This window comes from Choloepus didactylus, chromosome 6, assembly GCF_015220235.1.
Source record: "Choloepus didactylus isolate mChoDid1 chromosome 6, mChoDid1.pri, whole genome shotgun sequence".
NCBI classification, from domain to species: Eukaryota; Metazoa; Chordata; class Mammalia; order Pilosa; family Megalonychidae; genus Choloepus; species Choloepus didactylus.
In genome coordinates this window covers 76,797,847-76,822,303 of record NC_051312.1, presented here as the reverse complement: position 1 = coordinate 76,822,303, position 24,457 = coordinate 76,797,847, and the positions used below count along the sequence as shown (strand labels likewise).

The 24,457-nt window shown below is 40.2% G+C and overlaps 1 pseudogene; it reads right to left on the bottom strand.

Moving 5' to 3' along the window:
- Nucleotides 1-1,410: 1,410 nt before the first annotated feature.
- The window catches only part of LOC119536993, a 299,931-nt pseudogene continuing 276,884 nt past the window's right edge, over nt 1,411-24,457 (bottom strand).

Genomic DNA, 24,457 nt, shown 5'->3' with positions numbered 1-24,457 from the left:
ATTAATGAGCAACTTTGAGAGTTAAAAGCTGACAACACAGGCTACCAGGAGATAGAAAGAGAGTAGAAATCGGGCATTTGGTGCTGAAGGACTACAGAATGTTCAGCAGAATTGATTGTATAGATCCAGAAATAGATAGTATAATATTGTGTGATGGTAGCACAATATTGTAACTACACTGAACAAAGATGTCCGTGAGTAACGCTGAAAGAGGTAGGCTAGGGGCATGAATGACCCTTGAGGTAAACATAGAAGATAAAGACTGGGACCACTTAACTTAAAACTGGAGTGGTCAATGATTGTGCCTCAATATACAAAAATAAAACTGTTCTTCAATGTGGGAGAACAAATGAATATCAACCATGCAGAGTGTTGGAAAGGGGATGGTATTGGGGAAAAAATATAATCAAAGCAAACTGGCATCTATGGTCAACAGGAGCATTGTAATATGCTCCCACTAAATGTAACAAAGGCAATATACCAAAGCTAAATGTGTATGAGAGGGGGATATAAGTGAGGGATATGGGATTCTTGGTAGTGGTGTTGTTGTCTGACCCTACTATTATATTGTATGGTATTTTATTTTTCTTTTCATTATCTTTTTTATTTATAATCAATATGTTGAAGTGCTGACTGTTGTGATAAATGCACAACTGTATGATGATACCATGAACAACTGATTGTATACTGTGGATAATTATATGACATGTGAATATAGCTCTATAAAATTTTATGGAAAAATATAAACCAAGATAAAAGTCCTGGTGAAAATATGGAGAGAGGGATACATGCATTTACTATTGGTTAGGAGGCAGAATGGTGTAGCCTTTCTGGAGGACAGTAGGGTGGTTGCACACGAACCTAAGTATGTGGGTGCCTTAAGGTCCTGCAATCTCATTAGGGGAAATTTACTTGGAGGATCAGAAAGCAGGGACATGAATGGACATTTGCACACTGGTGTTTATGGAGAGAGTATGCATGATTTGCAATGGGTGCAGGTGGCCTAAGGATCATCAACTGAGGAACAGAATGATGAATTGTGTGTGCATGCAATGGAATATTGAGCAACTGAGAGAAGGAGTGAAGCTGTGAGACACACAAGGAGGTGAATGGAACCTTTAGACAGCATTTGTAGTGAACTACGCCAGAAACAAAGACAAACGCTATAATGCCTCACCAATATGGACTAACCACAAGGTGTTTTTTGACCATTAATCACTTCTCTCCCCCTTCCTTACTTCTCTTCCTTTTTTGTGATCTCCATATCTCCCTCCTTTCCTTTTTCTGTCTCTTAAGTGTGACTAAGTCTTAGCATGGAAGAGTGAGAGGAAAGACTGTGGTAGAAAACTTAGCATTAGCACTTTGGCTGTGGAGAAGGTGGGAGCAGACCCGGGATTGAGAAAATCTCTGTTAGAAACTCACCAGGTTAAAGTTCCTGTAGGTGCCCACTGTCAGCCACACCTCCATCGAGAAGGGGGAGTTCCGTGTGGAAGGGGACTGACGACCAGGGGAGGGGACTGCACGGCTACACACGCAGCCTAGGGTGGACAACAGGGGATGTGTGCACACAAGAAGACCCTCCCTGGGTCCCCCCGGGCAGAATGCTCAGCTTCCTTCCTGGTCCTGCCCACTCCCAGTGTCCAAAACATGCGGCTAAAAGGAATAGGGAGGAAGCCCTGTAGAGAGTGGTAGCAGGGAGCAGAGGAGAATCTGGCTGATTAGATTTTTATGAAAAAGCAGAAGCAATGGGTGTTCACGTCACTCTGCAGTCCTTGCTCGAAAACTTAGTCCTCTCCAGAGCAGATATGAAAGAGGATGGCAGAGGATTCAGGAGAAGCAGCACAAATGGAAGAGCACAAATTCGATCTAGAAGCCAGATGGCAGAGAGAGAGGGGTGGAGAGTGAAAGGGAAAGCCACCCCAAAGAACAGAATCAAGATTTCAGTCTCCTTCAAAGGATTAATTCCCCCCAGCAGCCCTGCCCCCACTCTCACCTGGAGGATGGGCATGAGGCAAGCAGAAGGCAGTGGGGTCAGTGATGAAGACATAAAATGAGGGAAGAAAGGTGTGAGGTCTGCAAACTGCTAATCCATATCCTAGTAGGAATCCTCTGTGGCAACTGAGCAAATATTCCTGAAGACTGGGACATCTACTGGGCTATGAGCCTTACTTCATTCCAACCCCTTGAATATCATTTTATTAAAGGACACAATCCCAAATTCACGAAGGAACCAGCCTTGAGGATTTTCCTGGAGGAAATCCTTAAACCTGATGTCCTAACAGCTCTAGAAAACAGGATATTCCGTGGAGCAATTTGTGCTGTGAATTTTCCAAACTTTCCACATCATGAGATACCCTGGGGCATTTTTTTTATTGTAATCATAGACTTAAATACTAAAATCTCACCTGATGTCAGCAGGTACACTGAGGTTTCTCAGATCAATATTTCTGGACCTCTGGAGTCACCAAATTTTTTACGAGAATTTTTAAAATAGATTTTTAAAAATGATGATAAGTAAAATGTAGTTGACATAAGTCAGTCCTGTGTCATTTGGGTGATGCTCCCAAGCTAAGAACTGCCAGGGGATATCAAAATCCTTGTCTCCATTTGTACTCAAAATGCTTTAATTGCCTTGTGCTAATGGGGAAAATACTAGATGCACGTGAGGCAATGCAAGATGTCATGACTGTTTAAATAAAAGCTTTATTGTAGCAATTTCAAAAACAGAAAAATGGTGGAGAACAATGACAGCACATAACACACAACCCTGTATACAAGTCCGAAAAAGAATTCTGACATCTACACCAATCTGATCCCAGGTCAGTAAATGGAACCACCATCCACAACAATGCTCAGCCAGAGACTTAGCAGGGGTATTTCACTGCTCTCTTTTTTCACTGTGCGCATCCTATTCTCCTACAGCCTTACCATCGCCTCTGCTTGTCCATTGCTACAACCCTGGTACAAGCCATCCTATCTCTCCTTGACCACTGCAGTTCAGCTGCCTGGTTGCTTTTTTGGTTTCCATGCTTGCCCTCTTACAATCCACTCGCCGAACAACACCCAACATGACCTTTTTAAAACATACAGTCAGAATGGCATTCTAGTGAATATAAGGTAAAATCCATGCACTTTTCAGAACTTCCAAGGCCCTGCCCATTTCTGCAATCTCATTCCTTACTACTCTTCCTCTCACCCATCATTTTCCAAACACACTGTTTTGTATTCTGATACTTGATTTCAAGACACTGGCTGAGAGTGAGGTTTCTATTCACACGCTTCCATCCAAATTAGATCTAGAACTGGTCCAGCCTGAACTTACAGGGAGGTCCATTGACACTGAGGGACCAGGAAGGCACAATCAGGGAAGACTTTGCGGGACAGACAGAATCAAACCGAAAGACCCTCACTTTGGCTCCAGTGTGACAAGAACACAAGAGTATCCGTGAAAAAGTCTTTGACATCAATATCCCAAATAAGTCAGTGCTTTTGAAACTGGATTATAGCACATTATTTGGTAATGAAATAGATTTAGTGTGTAGCCGCCATTATTTTTATAAACAAAGAAACAGAAAATAAAATATTACCTCTAGTAACAATAAAATTATTGTTTCAAGAAAGTATTTGTTTCCATTTTAAGTACGTGTGTGTGTGTTTGTATGTGTGTACTGAATTACAATGTATACTGTATTTCTTACTGAGGACTATTATAAAAAACTTGAAAAAGAATACTGCTACAAGTAAAAAGTTTTCAATGTCCAAGTACATCAATAAAATAATTCATTACTGACTCTACTTTCCAATCATTTTTAAATACATTTTTCACTGATTCATTATAGAAAAACTTACATGCAATGAACTGTGCATATTGCCCATGTACAATTTAAAGCGTTTTTATGAGTATAAATATTAATGGACTTCTCAGAGGTATTTGTTAAGTTATACATGATTTTTTGTCCACAAGCCTATCTTCCTGACAAGACTATGAGAGTCCTCAGGGTAGTAACTCTAACTCCATATGTCCACATCTCCTGGCATAGACTTATTGAATGAATGAATGAAAGAATGAATACATCCAGGAATGAATGGACTCCTTCTCCCACTCACACAGGCACGGTTACTCACATGCACTTAAACACTCCTAAGTACTAATCATCTTATCTAAAGCATGGTATGACCGTTGGAAAGCAGAGGTGATGCTAGGCCAGCTGGGTTATCTCCTTAGAACTGAGAAATTCTGTGACCAAATCAGAAGGAGAAACACAAGGTATGACCACCTGGGCTACTGATGTAGGTGAGAGTGTATCCATGGTAGTCATTCTCTTTCCAACGGGAATCGAAATTTCCTCAATTTGCAACCTCCTTCTCTTCCATATTTTGGAGCCCTGGAGAGGGTGTATCCGATGTGGTAGCAACTTGAATTTTAGGGGGCTTAGGCAGGCAGTGCCCACACAGCCAACATTATTGCTCCACTCTGGCTCCTTCCCACCTCCCAGACAATGGATGGCCAATTGCAAGAAACTGTGTGTGGGCATCATCAAGAGAAGAGTGTGGAAAAAGTGAAAGAAGAGTACACTAAAGGTAAAAGGGCTAAAAGATCAAAGGACAGGGGACATTCTGGTAGTTGAAAAGGAGTAACTAGTTTGAGTGATCATGGTCATTTTGTCTTTTCTGGGCCTTTCAGGACACAAAATGATCCCCTGAGGAAGAGCCAAGGAACAAGGTTTCTAAGGCTGAGGACCTCTTGGGAAGAAATAAAATAAAAAGAAAAATCTCCTTTTTCTAATAGACTATGAGATGTAAAAAAAGAACACGTCTTTCTTCCAGATAAGACTCAGCATTTCTGACTCTAGAGAGACCTGGTCCCTTCAGCAATGTCTTCCCTCTTACCTGAAGGTTTAGGATGGGTTTTTCCTAGAGATGGTGAACCACGGGTGAGGGGACCTCACACAGAATCAAGTAGAGTGAGATCTACAGATCCAAGCTGCAGATACTGGGATTTGAGATCAGGTCCCTATAAATCCTCAGCCATCTCTCCTGACAGCTGGGCACGAACTGGGCTTTGCAGTGGATTCCATCCCAAACTCTTGCTGTCTTCTTCACTGAAGTGAACATTTACTTTCTAAGCACCAATACTGATATTTTTCCAGAGAGGTTGTCTCAAAGATGTGGCTGAGAGGTGATGAAAACAAGATGTTTCCTGGACTTCTCCTTGAGAACAGCTCACTTTATTACCTCTACACACAATGAAATACCTTGGGTCATTTGAAATTGTTTTTTTGTTTTGTTTTGTTTTGTTCTGTTTTGTTTTGTAATCATAGATTGAATTCTGCAAGTCTGCTCTATTTTCAAATCCTTTCCTAAATAAAGGAAAAAACCTTATGCGCTCTTGAACTGAGAAGGATCCAAGAAGCCATCCATAGCTGCCCCTTCTCTTTGTTCAGGAGCAAAGTCAAGAGTGCAAAGTGCAGACAGACATCCATATAACTTTTCTTTTAAATACCCCCAAAAAAGTTTTCTGAACCCTCCCTTAGTACTTACCTATTATAAAGGGATTGAAAATTATTATTCGTTTAAGGATGTAGTAGCCACTGTTAAATAATGTTAGCTGGTCTTTAAACATAACAGGTCTGAGAAAATGTCTGTAAAAAATCAATACTTTAATCATATGCCAGATACAAGAACAGATGTATATTCTTCTGAAGACGCTAGATTGAAATTACTCAGTGTTGTATGTTTTTGATCAATGTTTATTTCTTTCTACATGAAAAACATTGTAACCCTTTACCATATTTGTTACTAAAGTTTCCCCAAACATTTTTCCTTCAATGTTAGTACTAATGTAATTATTTATCCAATTGATCCTTATATAAATATTTCAGCTAATAAATCAAGAATGAATGATAGAACTAGAATATCATCACTTTACAACTGCCAATTATATACTGGATCAAGAGGGACACTACAAAGAAAGAGATAACTAGATATCACATCCCCCTTGATGGAATACACACAATACCATCTATGAATTAATATCACCAAGAGATAAAACTTGAATCTGATCAAGCCCCTGCTCTCTCAGATTGCAGAAAAGAGAGTACATAGAGTTACGACAGACAACACTGTGAGAATGCAAAGAGCAAACTCCTGATTGGGGGAAACTCTATGTTTTTATTACTTCAAAACATATTTTTCAAGAAAAACAAAACCAGACAGAGGGAGGAAAAAACTAGAGGCCTGGGAAGTTCTGTACAGAGAAAAGAACCTAATATTATATGGCTACAAATTCACGCTAATAGGGAGATAAGAATTGAGAAATGCTGTCCCTAAGAATTGGTAAAATCTAACATTTGTAACTTAATTCAAAATCTCTACTTTTCTTTCCTTTTCATTTCCTGATTTAATAAAACTATCCAAAACATACGGCTTGCTAACTATGCAATTGAGGCTAGGATTGTTGTAGGAGGAGGAAAGAAAACATAAAGTGAAAAATAAGATCTTCTCTGTCAGAACATAAAGGGAATTTCAACTGTACCCTGGCATGTGGTAGAGCTGATGGGAACAAAACAGTGTCTTTAAAGTCAAACTAAGGCTCATATCCAGTGTGGTGGATTTCTAAAATTTTCTAAATGTTGAAGGAGATACCTTAACACCAAGAGCAGAATTGGGATATCACATGGAAGCTCTAAGGCTTCCATATGACATTGGCATCTACAGTCTATGGGCAGAGGCACATCTCCCCAGTACCTCCTGGGGGCCCCCATTACCTCCTTGTTTCTCAGACTATAGATAAGAGGGTTCAGGGCTGGAGTAATGACCGTATAAAATACAGAAAGGATATTGTCCTGTTGGGGACTGTGATAGGAACTGGGCAAGATGTACATAAACATGGCAGCTCCATAGTACATTCCTACCACAGGCAGGCATGAGAACATGTGCAAGGGCTTTTTGTTTCCCCTCACCTGAGGACATGTGGAAAACAGCAACTAGGACAAATGCATAAGAGGCAAGGATAGCAGCAAGAGGAGGCATGAGAAAGGTTACACCCATCACATATACCATGAGCTCATATGTTGAGGTGTCTGCACAGGCCAACTTCAGAAGAGGAGGGATCTCACAGACCAGATGGCTAATCTCCCAGGACATGCAGAAAGGGAAGTGCATAGTATATGAGGTGTGTATCACAGCATTCAGGGACGCCAGGATCCAGGATGTGGACACCATGAGCCAACAGACCCTCGGCCTCATGTAGACCATGTTGTTCAGAGGATGGCAAATGGCCATGTACCTATCATAAGCCATGAAGGGCAGTAGGATGTCCTCTGCACCACCCAAGGTTAGGATGATGAACATCTGAAAGGCACAGCCTCCAAAGGCGATGGTGCTCTCACCCTGCAGATAATCCACAAATGTTTTGGGCGTCACAGCAGATGCAAACAACAGGTCCATAAAAAAAGCTGGCTGAGCAGGAGGTACATGAGCACATGGAGCCAGGCATCCACTGTGATGACCAGGAGCAGCAGGCCATTGCTTGTCAGAGACAACATGTACAGGACAGCGATTGTGGAGCAGAGCAGCTCAGGGGATCCACTGTTATTCAGAATCCCCATCAAGATGAAGCCGTTTCCCAAGGTTGAGTTCCAGGGCTCCATTCTGTGGTCTTTTTGTTATCTGGAATTACATAAAATACAGGTGTGGTGGTGCTGAGGTTGTCACTGGGGACTTCCTGGCTCCACAGTGTTAGATCCCTTAGCCAGCAGGAACTGCTTACTAAATTTACAATATCATATTATGATGTTGTTTCATGCATAACTTGACAAATATGTACTGATCACATATTGTTAACAGAGGACACATTTTCCTCACTGTTGACATTTCCTTCAATGAAAAGGGCGTCCTACTGCTACAACAATTCTAGACTTGTCTCTGTCTCCTCATCTCTCTTAATTCTACTTGGACATGTGGAGTGATTTCATCAAACAGGATAGATTAAAGTGAAAATCAGGGCATATGTAATACAGCCTCCTTCTCTTTTCTCCTTCTCAGTACACCCAGGGTCTTCAAGAGGGTGATATATGTCACTCTTCTTTCCAACCAAGATTCTGAATGAATTGAAAAAAAAGATATTTTTGCAGGATAAAATGTCACCTGTCTTTTACATCAAGCAGAAATTGAAGAATGTAACTTATATTCTGCTGGGCAATGGGCTTCCTAATACCAACCCCAAAGGGGACAGAAATATCTCTTCAATCCCTGGCAATGCAGGACCAAGTCAGTCATCCCATAAGGAAGAACTGGGAGAAGAGAGGATGAGAGAAGACAAAGCACTGGCCATCTTATTTTACTTCCAAAAAAGAGAGACAAGTTTTTCCACTCTAATTCTTCAAATAGATTATGTACCTTCTCCTCTCTTTGGAAGAAGTGAGGATAGAATAGAGGCCAAATATCTTACACCAGTATTCTCTTAACATAGAAGGAAATTTAGGGAGAGGAAAAGAACCATCCCCTCCGATGCTTATCATGTTTAAGGTACCATGACAGCTCTTGGATACAGAGAATAAATATGACATATAGGGCACCTGACCACATTCAGTTAGACTCTTGTCATGAGTATTAAAAAAATAATTACAAAAGCAAGAAAATGGTGGCATAGAGAGGCATGGAAATTAGTTAGTCCCCCTGAAACAACTAATAAACAAATAGGAACAACTAGTAAATAATATGGAATAACTGTTGGGGGAAAACCACGACTGTCCACACATTGTGCCCCAACCTGGATTGGGAGGAATGTCTGAGAGTGCAGCATAAAATCTGTAAGTAAAAACTGTGGAACTGAGCTGGGAGCACCCTCCCCCAATGGCAGCCCAAATTGCAAAACCTCACTGTAGTAGAAAGTAGCACTCTCTGAACAAGCAAGTATACCTCAGTCCAGCATCAACTGGGGTTTTAATTAACAATTATGGACTGCTCAATACAAGCTACAAATCCCCAACAAGCAGACAGCAGCTTTTAGTGATGACCGACCTTAAAGAGCCAGAAGACTTCTCTGTCCCAGGAGGGGGAGCCTAGAAGACCAGGTGTTAGCTCTGGCTAATGAGTGAAGTTGGGGGTCCATGGACTGGATTTTAAAGGGAGCTTTCTCTCCCTTTTCCTCTCTCTCTACCTGAGCCACTCAGTGGAGAACATCTCAGCCATTTTCAGTTCTCAGAGCTCTAACCAAGATGACGGTAGACATAGCAGAGTCAGAGAGACAAAGAAGCTACTTAAATGAAGATGATAACTCCCTAGGGGGTGTATCTTCCCTTAGAGGAAGGAGGTGGTTCCCAGCTCTACCTTGGCCTTCCATTCAACACCAGACCTCAGAGCCTGGGGGGAAACAGCCAAAACAGAAACTAAGAGGCCACACCTCCTTACACCAGTCAGGAGTGACAGGCTGAGAGGTGTCACCTGCTGGGAAGGTTAGGAAAAGCAGAGTGGCTGGAGGCATCACAATGTGTGTCAATCTTCTAAGGCACACCCTCAGGGAAACCTGATACTGCATATTGCCCCCTTCTGAGACCTGAGCCCGTTCTGGTCTGGGAAAACCTGATTGGGGTAACCAAGGAAACCAGATGTCTAGACAACAGAAAACTACAACTACACTAAGAAAAATGAAGATATGGCCCAGTCAAAGGACCAAACTTACACTTCAACTGAGATACAAGAATTGAAACAACTAATGCTAAATCAATTCAAAAAGTTTAGGGAAGATACAGCAAAAGACATGAAGGGTATAATGAAAACACTGGGCAAACATAAGGTAGAAATCAAAAGTTTGAAAAACAACTGGCAGAATCTATGGAAATGAAAGGTGTAACACAAGAGATGAAAGACACAACGGAGATATACAACAGCAGATCTCAAGAGGCAGAAGAAAACACTGAGGAAGTGGAGAAGACACCTGAAATCCCACACACAAAAGAACAGATGGGGAAAAGAATGGAAACATGTGAGCAACATCTCAGAGAACTGAATGGCAACATGAAGCATATGAATGTACATGTCATGGGTGTCCCAGAAGGAGAAGAGAAGGGAAAGGGGGCAGACGCAATAATAGAGGAAATAATCAATGAAAATTTCCCATCTCTTATGAAAGACATAAAATTACAGATTCAAGAACTGCAGCATACCCCAAATAGAATAGATCTGAATAGGCCTATGCCAAGACACTTAATAATCAGATTATCACATGTCAAAGACAAAGAGAGAATCCAGAAAGCAGCAAGAGAAAAGCGGTCCATTACGCACAAAGGAAGCTTGATAAGCCTATGTGCAGATTTCTCAGTAGAAACTATGGAGGCAAGAAGGAAGTGGAGTGATATATTTAAGATACCGAAAGAGAAAAACCACCAACTGAGAATCCTATATCTGGCAAAACTGTCCTTCAAATATTGGGGAGAGTTTAAAATATCCTCTGACAAAGAGACAATGACAGAGTTTGTGAACAAGATGACTGCTCTACAGGAAATACTAAAGGAAGCATTATAGACAGATAGGAAAAGACAGGAGTGAGAGATTTGGAACACAATTTTAGGTGATGGTAGCACAGCAATGTAAGTACACTGAACAAAGATGACTGTATGGTTGAAAGAGGAAGGTTAGGAGCATGAGGGACACCAGAAGGAAAGAGGAAAGATAAAGACTGGAACTGTATAACTCAGTTAAACCTAGAGTATTCAACAATTGTGATAAAATGTACAAATATATTTTTACACTAGGGAGAACAAATGAATGTCAAACTTGCAAGATGTTAAAAGTAGGGTGGTATTGGGGGAAAATATAATCAATGCAAACTAGAGACTATAGTTAACAGAAACATTGTATCATGCTTTCTTTAATGTAACAAAGGCAATATACCAAAGCTAAGTGCATATATAAAGGGGACATAAGAGAGGGGTATGGGAACTCTTGACATTGGTGATATTGTCTGAACCTTTTCTACTTTAGTCTAATTCTATCTTTTCTTTTGTTGCCTCCTAGCTGTCATGTTTTTTTTTTTTTTTTCTTTTGTCTCTCTACCTTCTTTGACTCTTCCTCCTTCTTTGTGGAAGAAATAGAGACATCCTTATATAGATAGTGGTGATGGTGGTGAATACATAAATATGTGACTATACAGGGAACCATCAATTGTTTACTTAGGATGGAATGTATGGTGTGTGAACAAAACCATCTTAAAATTTAAAAAATAGGTTGATGAAGAAACCTTGAGAGCACTATATTGAGTGAAATAAGTCAGACACTTAAGGACAAATATTGCAGGGCTTCACTGATATGAACTAATTATAATACGTAAACTCATAAGAATGAAATATAAAGTTACCAGGATATAGAACGAGGCTAAAGAATGGAGAGCAGTTGCTTATTATGAGCAGAATGTTAAACTAGGTTGAACTTAAATGTTTGGAAATGGACAGAGGTGACGGAAGCACGTTATTGTGAGTATAACCAACAGTGCTGAATGGTGTGTGAATGTGGTGGAAAGGGGAAGCTCAGAGTCACGTATGTCACCAGAAGGTAAACTGAAGGTTAAAAGATGGGAATGTATAAAACAGTGAATCTTGTAGTGGACAACGTCCATGATTAACTGTACAAATATTAGAAAACTCTTTCATGAACTAGAACAAATGTATATAACTAGAAGTTAAAAATAGAGGGGCATATAGGGAAAAAGATATACCTATTGCAAACTATATACTACAGTTAGTAGTATTTTAACATTCTTTCATCAACCTTAACAAATGTACTATACCAATACTATGAGTCAATAACAGAGGTGGGGGTGGGGCTAGGGATATAGGAAGATTTGAGTTTCCTTTTTTTTTGTCTTTATTTCTTTTATGGAGTGATGAAAATGTTCTAAAAATTGAAAAAAATAATTTTGATGATGGATGCACAGCTGTATGATGGTACCATGGGCAATTGATTTTACACTTTGGATTTTTGGGTAATTGTATGGTATGTGAACAATCTCAATTAAAAAAAATAATTACAATTACAAATTGTGAAAAATTCCATAAAAGAACAGAATAGAAGACTGGTAATTAAGGAAAAACTTCCCTGGGAGAGTGAATTTTGAGCTCAGTTTTGCAGGATGAATATAAATTTTCTGAATGCAAAGAGGTGACGGGTTATCTGGGCAGAGGATATGGCAAATACAAAGTCTCTGAGGTAGAAAAGAGCTTGTAGTGTCTGAGGAACTGAAAGGAGCCTGGTAAGGTGGGTACTGAATGAGATAAATTTGGAGAGACAGGCATGCTTCAAATCATGCTGGGCCTTTTAGGGTATATAGATTACAAATAAAAGCTTTATAATTGGTATGTACAGGTGTGACATCAGGCAACTTATATTTTCAAAAGATAACTCTTACAGTTGTATAGAGGAGGAATAGATAGGAAAGGGACAAGCTTAAAGGCAGGGGGATAAGTGCAGCGATGATTGTGGTCATCCAGATGATTGGAGAGGTTCTTGAGGCTATTCCCAGAGGCTTGTTTCTTATATTCTACAGGTAATGACCAGACTGCAAGAGTCTCATTTACAATGGTAGACAAAGTATATTAAGCACCTATTATATGGAAGATTTATCCTGAGAGGTTTACATAATAAATTGTGTCATCAGTCCCATGAGGTGGGTGAAATCATTAAAGCTACTACATTTGAGGGAACTGAGGCATAGAAATATCAGGTGGCTTGCCCACGATCATACAGTTACTAAGTGGCAGAACCAGGCGATCTGGTGTTAAACACCATCTAAGAGCTGCCATGTTATGCAGCCTCCCTCATGAAGAATGTTACACCACATGATACTATTTTGCCTCAAGGACATATAACCTCTAAGCTACACACATTTTGTATGTCAGTAGGGGAAACTCTTTCTTTTTAAATAACTTCACTTGAACTTATCAAGGACTAAAACTGATTCTAAGCATACAAAATTTCTAGTCCTTGAATGGGTATATTCCAAAGGTATTTATAGGAAACAAAATATTTAACAGTAAATCATTATGCACAAGTTCGTCTATTCAGCCTTTCTTGGAGTGTGAGTGTCAGATTCCTTCATTAGGCACAAAGGGAGATTAAAAGTTTTCCCCGCATATTTGGAGTCTGTCTAGTTCATCCCAGTTCTTTTCTGGATTGCAGGGTTCTTTCAAATTAATGCTAGATTTCTATAACATTCAGCCTTCATGGGTTTACCTTAAAATTCCAAAAGAGCTTCAAACCACCAAGCCATCAACACCAAAGAGATATCAGGGTATATGACGATACATTATCTAATTTTTTATGTCCTTTGAGATCTCCTTTGGGAGCTCCTAAAAAATTTTCGGGAGTCAGCAAACCCAAGGGTTACTCTTGGTTCTGAGACAGAGATGTTATACAATATATGCCAATTGACATTCTTGCCTGACTAAATTGGTATAACAGTGAAAGCTTTTAACTCACTCAGTATTCAAAATGCATTTAATATTTGTTCAATTAATAAATATATGTAGTACCTAGTAGAAATCTAGTACTTTTCTAGGTGTTAGGAATTTACAGATAAATAAAAATTATTTGTCAGTGTCCTTAAGAATCTTACAGTCTGAAGGAATGACAGACCGCGAGACAGATATTCGTAACACAATGGGGTAAGAGATTGTTGAGATGTTAGCAAGGCTTCTAATCCAGCAGAGCAGGAAGGAAAAGATGAAGAATATTTCTGCCTAGGGTGTTGTCCAAGAAGAATCTTAAAATTTAAATAGATTATAGACAATAAGAATTATAGAAGGCAGGCAGAACATTTCAGGAAGAGAAAATAGCATGAACAAGGGAGGTAAGGAACATGGAGTAACTGGAAGACTATTAAGTTATATTTGCTTCTGAAAGGATAAGGCAAGAGCCAGATTGTGAAAGAATTTGGAAGCCACGTTAAAAGACTTCAGAACTTTTTTTTTGAGAGTAATGATGGCTACCAAAGGAGACCAGAATACTGAAGGAGAAGAAGAATATGCTTGTTTTTAACCTGTTGAGGTGTTTGGAGGCCTCTGCTGAGGTGTATGTTAGATGTCTTGATGTACATAGAAGCTCCAGGGTGAGGTATCACCTGGAGATAAAAGATTTTGACAATCATTTGAAAATCCATGGTGGCTGAAATCACTAAAGGAGCTTATACTGGTAGGGTATGTAAATAGAGAAGATAAGTGGACCAAGGATGGAACCTAAGAAAACATTAAAATATAAAAGGGAGGCACGGGATAAAGCCAGTGAAAGAGGTATAAAGGACCAGAGAACAAAGGAACAGACACACTTAGAAGTAAAACTAGGTAAATGTGGTCTCTTGGAAGCCAAAAGAGAGATCTTCAAAAAGGGAGTGATCTACTGTCAAATGTAGTACAGAGATCCAAATAAATAAGAACAGCATAAATTCCCATGGATTTTGGAGGTCAAGACATTGTTGGGAACTTTGGCTATGGATGTTTCAGTAAAAGGTAAGAGAAGAAGCCAGAATGCTGGATTTGAGGAGTGAAGAGGAGGTGGGGAAGTAGAGATTGTGGGTATAAATTGCACTTTTATAGAGTTTGGGATTAAAAGGTAAAGATACTAGAAAGTAGCAAGAGGGGCGGGAAGACACGGTTGACTTTTTTTTTCTTTTAATTCTGTCAGGGTAGGTTGGGGGAATTAAGCATATTTATAAAGTGAAAAGAGGAACCTGTAGAGAAATGGTGAAATAAAGGAGATAAAGATGGAACAAGGTCCAAGAGAAAGCAGGACAGTTCAAGGATAGTAGTTGAGAAGTTAGCTTTGAACAAAATGAGGGGCATTTTATATTTGTATCTGGAAGGAAAGAGGTGACTATGGATATGAATATTTATGAAGTGATGGAAGGAGAAAGAAGATGGAGAAGCCAGCAGGGTAGGGCTGATGATACCTGATGGACTCAATATTCTCAGTTAATAAGGGAGTGTGATTACCTGCTAAGAGTTAGGATGCTGGGTTTTTATCATGGAGCTTGAAAAGGGTAGAATTTTGAATACTCAGTGAGAAGAAATGAAGATGCTGCTAATAAGGAAAATCAAAAGGATTTCCTTGTGGTGTGGAGGGCTTAGTTAAGTTTTCAGTGCAGGATGTATGAACTATTGCCAATTTTTAAGTATTTTTTTTCTCTCTTCTAAGTATAGAATCAAAATTGTGAACAAGAGATCTTGTAAGAGATTAGGTTGGAAAGGAACTGATAGAACTAGTGAGAGAACCTTCAAATCCCCACCATGTAGTCCAGGCTGGATAAGGATAAAGAAAAGTCTAGAGGGGATTGAGCAACACAGACATAATAGAAAGATCAAAGAACATGTATTTTCTTTGACATTGAAAAAAATCTAGAGAAAGCTAAAGCATGTGATAATAGAAGAGTAAGAAATTAAAGAGTTGAGCATGCGTTTTTATTTTCAGAGGTGGAGCAGTAATAAATGAGGGCAAAATACATAAAGAGGCCAGGATAATGGGTGGCTGAAATTATGTAAACAGACAAAATATTATTTAGGTTGAAGAAAACAAGGAGCTAAGATAGGTCATTCCCATGGGCACTGAACTGTAACAGAGCTAGGGAATCAGAAGAGTATAACCTAAGACTTCACAGAATGTGAGGGAATGACCTGGGTGGTGGGAGATTAAAAAGACGAGGAATGAAAGAGCCTCAAAGGAGAGGAAAATGTTATATGAAACTAGAGATCTAATGGTTTGGAAAGTGGCCCTGGGGGACTAAGAGAATGTTAACCCTGGTCTCAACCCAATACATAAGATATTGGAGAATGATCAGAATCCACCAAAGAGAGAAACAAGAGTACAGATTTCTTGGGAAAGTACCAAATTTAGTTTATTTGAGGCAGATTAAGGTAGCAGGAAAGTTTGTTTAAGGACCAAGGTTTTCAGAGGACACAAAGTAATGTTCCAGGGCAAGAGGGTGAACAGGGATGGGGAGTAGGAAGTTGTTGGAGGGGAGAAGAAGCTCGGAAGAATGTGAAGAGTAGATGAAGACATATGAGTGGCCAATAAGGACGTAAGAGGATGTTCAGTATTTTTGGTCATCAGAGAAATGCAAATCAAAACCATAAAGAGATACCTAGGATAGATTTTGTTAAAAAAAAAAAACGAAAGAAAAACAGAAAATGACAAGTGTCAGTGAGGATGCAGAGAAATTGGATCCCTTATACCTTGTTAGTGGAATTATAAAATGCTGCAGCCCCTATAAAAATCAGTTTGGCCGTTCCACACAAAGTTAACATAGAATTACCGTGAGATTCAGCAATCCCACGTTTTGGTACATACCCAAAAGAACAGAAAGTAGGGACTCAAATAGATATTTGTACACTGATGTTAACAGCAGCATCGTTCACAATAACCAAAAGTTGGTGGCAACACAAGTGCCCATCAGCCAATGGATGGATAAACAAAATGTGGGACATATACACAATGGAATATCGCTCAGCCATTAAAGAATGAAGTGCTGATATGTACTACAGCATGGATGAAGCTTGAAAACATCATGTTGAGCGAAATAAGCCAGACACAGAAAGAAAACTATTGTATGATCTTGCTTATATGAAACAGATAGTAGATTACAGGTTACCAGGGGCTGGGGGTGGGTGGATGAGGTGAATGTGGAGTTAATGCTTAATGAATGCAGAGTTTCTGTTTATGGTGATGAAAGAGTTTGGTTCATGGATATTGGTGATAGTTGCACAGTATTGTGAATATAATAAAAATTACTGAATTGCACACTTGAAAGTGGTTAAAATGGGAAATTTTGAGTTGTATTTATGTTACAACAATAAAAAATGTTAAGAAAATACAAAAAAGAAAGAAGACAAACAGCCATTTATAATTTAGGTGGTGACCAAAGATGCTAAGAATGTGAAAATCTGGTGAGTTAGGTGTCCTCAAGGTCATGACCTATTAGTTTGACCTCTTCACTATCTCCCAAAGTAGATTATGTCTCTTCTTCAGTCCTTTGAATTCCCTTGGAAAATTTCACCCACCTAGATTACTAGAGCAGTCCTCTAAGTGATCCCTTGACACCAGTCTCATCCTTTCCAATCCATTGTCCACACTCTGATATTAGAGTATTCTTAAAATTGCAATTCTGATGCCACACTCTTAACATACTTTAATGACTGCCCTCAGAACCAGGTCCAGTATTCTTGATATATCATATACATAGTTCATGATCAGCCAGCCTGACATCTCCAGCCTGATTTGTCACCATTGTCCTTAGCCTCCCCTCTCCCCTTCTCTCTATCCAGACCCCACTTCAAGCTGATCAACTTGCAATTCCTCAGAAAACTGTGTTCTCCCTTGCCTTTAGGCCTCTGCACCTGCATCTCCCTCTGTCTAGAATTCCCTCTTCTTTTTCTCTTCCCATCTCGCACACCTCCTATCTCTTTTCCTGGTTAAAGCTTCCTGGAACTCTAGAACATTAGCTGTCATTACCTCCTGGATGTTGGCCTTGTTTCCTACAGGTTGAGTAGCTGTCCTGACTATTGTAGTCAAAGATTCTTAATCCTTAAAATAGGGAATTGTATCTTAACCACAGTGTCCACTCAATGTACAGCATGGTATCTAATCTCCAGTTATCCTTAATAATTATTTACTGAATAAAGGAATAAATGAATGAAGTGTCCAAGATATAATGCATGGGGAATATTTCTTAAGTTGATACTTAGAGGATTCTGCTCCTGCTTTCTAGCTGCTCACTTATGGACACCTCATATCCCCCTAAACAGAGATAAAATCCTTACCTCAGATTGGCAGGGGATATTGCTGCTAGATACCACTGCAGGCTGTGTACTTTGGGGAAGCAAGATGTACAAATAGACTAGTGACCAAAGAAGGTGACTCCAAGCTGTTTTGGAGTGTGTGTAAGTCAGTGAGTCAGTGCCTTTCCCTGATTGCAGTCCTTCTCTGGGAAAGGGGTGGGGATACAGTCAGCTTCGTCTCTTAATGGCTGACCATTATGAAAGAAGGATCGCATAGGAACAAGAAGTTGCCTGTCTCTTCTCCTGAGCAAGGAGTCAGGACAAATCGCTTTTTTTCACCCAGTCACCCTATGAGGGAATTTTTCTAGCCATGAAGCAGTTGTTAGACAAAGGTCAATGTTCAGCCTTTTTTTAAAGGCCTTCACTCCAACTGGGCACTGGAGGAAATTCTGAATAAAGGAAAAAACCAAAACAAGAAGATATGGGAAGAGGACCTAAAGAAGTACCGTAGTGCTCAGCCTCACTGTCCCGGGGCCACAGTGCTCCAGGGCCTGTCCTTGAGGTGGCTCTTCTGGCTTCCTCTATGATGACAACGACTTTCACCCTCTTCAGCAGCTCTGTTTAAAGGAAAATTTCTCCCCAGCTGAAATGATCTCTCCCTGGAAATGTTGGTCCAGGAAACAAGATTTCAATAAATCCCCTGAGCATGATTCCTGGCCTTGCACCCTCGCTTTCTTTTCTCAGTAAATGAGCTCTGAGGCCCTGAGGGATCACTCTATCTTTAAAGGAACTCTGGAGAGCTCTTTTATAGCCCTGACTACAGCTAGCACCCATCTATCCTGGATGGCCATGTGCCCCAAACTATGAGGTTTGGTGACATTGATGGGGTCTCATGAGAGCTGTGGATACAGGGCCCTCTTAATCCTCCCCATCGAGGTCAATCTTTCACTGAATAAATGAATATTCTAGAACATATTAACTTAGACTAACACATATGGGATTTCTGCTGTGTTTTTCCCTCCATATTTCTGTTTGGTTTATTTTTTATTTTTTGATTCCATAAATATTTATCGAGGTCCTGCTGTGTGTATGAAGTGCTAAAGACATAACAAGAAAACAGACAACTATCCCTATTGACAGATTTTACACTCCAGAGGGATAAGCAAAAAAATAAAATAGAAATAAATTATAAGGTGTATACGGTATAGAAAGTGTCAAGTGCTATGAACATAAAAAAAAGCAAAATGAGGTGAAGAGAGAATATGGGGAACATGGGGGTGTGTGGCAACTTTAAACACAGTGGTCAGGTCATGCCTTACTGAGTTGACTTTCTAGCAAAAACCTAAAGAGTAATCTAGGCAGGGGGAACAGCCAGTGCACAAGTCCTGAGCTGGGACTGAGGGGAGCAGCTGGGAGGCCAATGTCGTTGGAGCAGTGAGTGAGCTGGGATATGGCAGGAGATGAGGTCAGAGAAGACACTGGAGTAGGCATATAGAGCCATGGAAGGATTTTGGTTTTTACTTGAAGTGAAATTGGGGGGCTGTTGGAGGACTGTAAGTGGAGAATGAACACAGCCTGATATATGAATAAAAAGGATTCCTCTGGTTACTCTGTTGAAGACTGTAGGGGGAAAAGAAAGGAAGCCTTCCTTCCTATGCCATTACTTACAGGCTGATAAATAAATTTCTATGCAATTAAAGTATTATTATTATGATTTTATTTGCCATGATGTTATACATTCACAATCTTTAATTTAAAAGAGAATTTCAAATATTTAGCATTTTTGTGAAAAGGAATATAAAATATTGTTATTCAATTTTCACTGCCAGTTATCCCAAATAATAAAAGGGGGTAGCAACACAATTACCTTGAATTTTCTTCAAAGTTCTACCATTGTGGCATAAAACGCTTGGTAGGAGAATTTTCTTAAGTTTCCCTATTGGAAAAATAATTCCCCAAGGTGATGATCAGTTTTATGACTCAACTTGCTAGACTATAGTGTCCAGTTAGTCAATCAAACACTATTCTAGATGTTGCTGTGAAGGTATTTTGTAGATACTATTAAAATCCATAATCAATTGATTTTAAGGAAGAATATGCTAGATAATCTGAATGGCCAAAGGTAATCAGTAGAAAGTCCTTAAGAACAGAAGGAGGCTTCCCTGAGGAAGAAGAAATTCTGCCTGTGGATAGGAGCTTCAGCTTGTGCCCAAAAGTTCCATCCTGCCTTTCCTTCACTTGCTTTGCCAGCCCCCACAATCATTTAAGCCAGTTCCTTACAATAAATCTCTTAATAATATCTCCTAGTGGTTCTGTTTGAAATTTTTTTGAACCCTGACATACAGATTTGGTACCCTGAGTGGCTCTAGAGGAAGAGAATCTTAAGGATAAATTTTTAGACACTACTCCACTTTTTTGGAATTGGTTCTATAATCTGATTAGATTTAAAGGCACTAACACTATTTGTAGTGTAAAGAGGGAACATGGGATGCCTGGTTGTTCCTTAACTGGCCGGAAAAAGTGGAGAAAGGAAAAGAGGAACTCAGGACCTCAAATTCCCAGCTCAAGCTCTGCATTTATGACCAGGAAGCTTCCACACTTCCCTAAAGAAACTCTTTTCTTCAGACTGAAGACAGAGATTTCTGAAAACCAAACCCAGAGTCTCATCCTGTCAGTAGCTGAATTGTAATGCAAATCAAATACCCAAGCTGCCAGGGTGTCTTCTATTAAAGTAACCTCATTGCAGAATACGACTCCCGGGGATAAATGTGGACCCAGCATTGTGGGACTGAGAGTATCTCCTTGACCAAAAGGGGGATGCAAAATGAGATGAAATAGTTTCAGTGGCTGAGAGATTTCAAATGGAATCAAGAGGTCACTCTGGTGGACATTCTTATGCACTATATAGATAGCACCTCTTAGGTTTTAATGTATTGGAATAGCTAGAAGTAAATACCTGAAACTACCAAACTCCAACCCAGCAGTCTGGACTCCTGAAGACAATTACATAATAATGTAGATTACAAGGGGTGACAGTGTGATTGTGAAGACCTTGTGGATCACAACCCCTTTATCTAGTGTATGGATGAGTAGAAAAATGGGGATAAAAACTAAAGGACAAATGGGATGGGATGGGGGGATGATTTGGGTGTTCTTTTTTCACTTTCATTTTTTATTCTTGTTCTGGTTCTTGCTGATATAAGGAAAATGTTCAGAGATAGATTGTGGTGATGAACACATAACTATGTGATCATACTGTGGACAGTGGATTGTATACCATGGATGATTGTATGGTGTGTGAATGTATTTCAATAAAACTGAATTTAATAATAAAAAAAAAAAACATAAAGCCAAGCAAAAAAAAAAAAAAAAAAAGTAACCTCATTGACTGTGAAGGAATGAGAACCCAAAATATGGAATGGGGGCATATGCACAGATCTCAGTTAATCTGAGTATGTCAAACCCCTAAAATCTGCTGAATTTCTTCACCAGTAGGTATAGCCCTTCCACTTCTGACTGAGGAGGTTAGCCCTTCTTTGCTTTAAGAGCCCATAAATTGCCTCCCCTGAGGTATCTGCCTTGCAAAGCACTGCTGATTCTCCTGGGAACCTACCCCACCACTCCTGTTGGCTTCTAGACCTATAAGTACACTCAAGTCCCAGGAGGCCAAAGGGGTGATGTACAAAGTGTGACCTGTGAGGAGATGTGCTATAAACCAAAAGAGCTGCATAGTTTTTCTAATTAATACAGACCGAAATTTGGGGAATATGTATGGGAATGGTTCTTAAGGGTGTGGGATCATGGTAGAAGGAACACAAAGTTAGATCAGGCTGAATTTATCCATATGGGCCCAATAAGCAGAAATTCTAGTCAATGTTGTAGCTTGTGGGGAATGGAAAAGTCTCTAAAAGACTTTTTCATTGATTGGCTGAAACATGGATCAAAAAAAAAAAAATAGCCTGGGAGGCGGGGCAAGATGGCGGATTGGTGAGCTGTATGTTTTAGTTACTCCTCCAGGAAAGTAGGTAGAAAGCCAGGAACTGCATGGACTGGACACCACAGAGCAATTTGACTTTGGGCATACTTCAAACAACACTCATGAACACATCAAACTGCTGAGATCAGCGAAATCTGTAAGTTTTTGTGGCCAGGGGACCCATGCCCCTCCCTGCCAGGCTCAGTCCCGTGGGAGGAGCGGCCGTCAGGGCTGGGAAGGAGAAGGGAGAACTGCAGTGGCAGCTCTTACCAGAAACTCTTTCTACTGATCCAAACTCCAACCATAGACAGACTGAGACCAGACACCAGAGAATCTGAGAGCAGCCAGCCCAGCAGAGAGGAGACAGGCATAGCAAAAAACAGCAAGAAAAACTCCAAAATAAAAGCGGAGGATTTTTTTGGAGTTCTGGTGAACATAGAAAGGGGAAAGGCAGAGGTCAGGCCTTGAGGCTCATATGCAAATCCCGAAAAAAAACTGATCTCTCTGCCCTGTGGACCTTTCCTTAATGGCCCTAATTGCTTTGTCTCTTAGCATTTCAATAACCCATTAGATCTGTGAGGAGGGCCCCCTTTTTTTTAAATCTTTTTTTCTTTTTCTAAAACAATTACTCTAAGAAGCCCAATACAGAAAGCCTCAAAGACTTGCAATTTGGGCAGGTCAAGACAAGAGCAGAACTAAGAGAGCTCTGAGACAAAAGGCAATAATCCAGTGGCTGAGAAAATTCACTAAACACCACAACTTCCCAAGAAAAGGGGGGTGTCCGCTCACAGCCATCATCCTGGTGGACAGGAAACACTCCTGCCTGTCACCAGCCCCATAGCCCAGAGCTGCCCCAGACAACCCAGTGTGATGGAAGTGCTTCAAATAACAGGCACACACCACAAAACTGGGCATGGACATTAGCCTTCCTGCACCCTCAGCTGGTTGTCCCAGAGTTGGGAAGGTGGAGTAGTGTGAATTAACAAAGCTCCATTCAGCCATCATTTCAGCAGACTGGGAGCCTCCCTACACAGCCCAGCAGCCCAGAACCACCCTGGGGGGGATGGCACTCACCTGTGACATAGCACAGCCATCCCTCAACAGAGGACCCGGGGTGCACGGCCTGAAAGAGGGACCCACTTGCAAGTCTCAGGAGCCATACGCCAATACCAAGGACTTGTGGGTCAGTAGCAGAGACAAATTGTGGCAGGACTGAACTGAAGGATTAGACTATTACAGCAGCTTTAAAACTCCAGGAACACCAGGGTGATTTGATTGTTAGAGCCAACCCCCTCCCTGACCGCCCAGATACACGCCCCATATACAGGGCGGGCAATACCAACTACACACGGAAGCTTGGTACACCAATTGGACCCCACAAGACTCACTTCCCCACTCACCGCAAAGGCAGAGCAGGGGAGAACTGGCTTGTGGAGAACAGGTGGCTCGTGGACGCCACATGCTGGTTAGTTAGAGAAAGTGTACTCCACGAAGCTGTAGATCTGATAAATTAGAGATAAGGACTTCAATTGGTCTACAAATCCCAAAAGAACCCTATCAAGTTAAGCAAATGCCAAGAGGCAAAAAACAACAGAAAATTATAAAGCATATGAAAAAACCAGATGATATGGATAACCCAAGACCAAGCACCCAATTCAAAAGATCAGAAGAGACACAGCACCTAGAGCAACTACTCAAAGAACTAAAGATGAACAATGAGACCATAGTACGGGATACAAAGGATATCAAGAAGGCCCTAGAAGAGCATAAAGAAGACATTGCAAGACTAAATAAAAAAATAGATGATCTTATGGGAATTAAAGAAACTGTTGACCAAATTAAAAAGATTCTGGATACTCATAGTACAAGACTAGAGGAAGTTGAACAACGAATCAGTGACCTGGAAGATGACAGAATGGAAAATGAAAGCACTAAAGAAAGAATGGGGAAAAAAATCGAAAAAATCGAAACGGACTTCAGGGATATGATAGATAATATAAAACGTCCAAATATAAGACTCATTGGTGTTCCAGAAGGGGAAGAAAAGGATAAAGGTCTAGGAAGAGTATTCAAATAAATTGTTGGGGAAAACTTCCCAAATCTTTTAAACACCATAAATACACAAATCATAAATGCCCAGCGAACTCCAAATAGAATAAATCAAAATAAACCCACTCCGAGACATATTCTGATCACACTATCAAACACGGAAGAGAAGGAGCAAGTTCTGAAAGCAGCAAGAGAAAAGCAATTCACCACATACAAAGGAAACAGCATAAGACTAAGTAGTGACTACTCAGCAGCCACCATGGAGGCAAGAAGGCAGTGGCACGATATATTTAAAATTCTGAGTGAGAAAAATTTCCAACCAAGAATACTTTATCCAGCAAAGCTCTCCTTCAAATTTGAGGGAGAGCTTAAATTTTTCACAGACAAACAAATGCTGAGAGAATTTGCTAACAAGAGACCTGCCCTACTGGAGATACTAAAGGGAGCCCTACAGACAGAGAAACAAAGAAAAGAGAGAGAGACTTGGAGAAAGGTTCAGGACTAAAGAGATTCAGTATGGGTACATTAAAGGATATTAACAGAGAGAGGGAAAAATATACATGACAAACATAAACCAAAGGATAAGATGGCTGATTCAAGAAATGCCCTCACAGTTATAACATTGAATGCAAATGGATTAAACTCCCCAATTAAAAGATATAGATTCGCA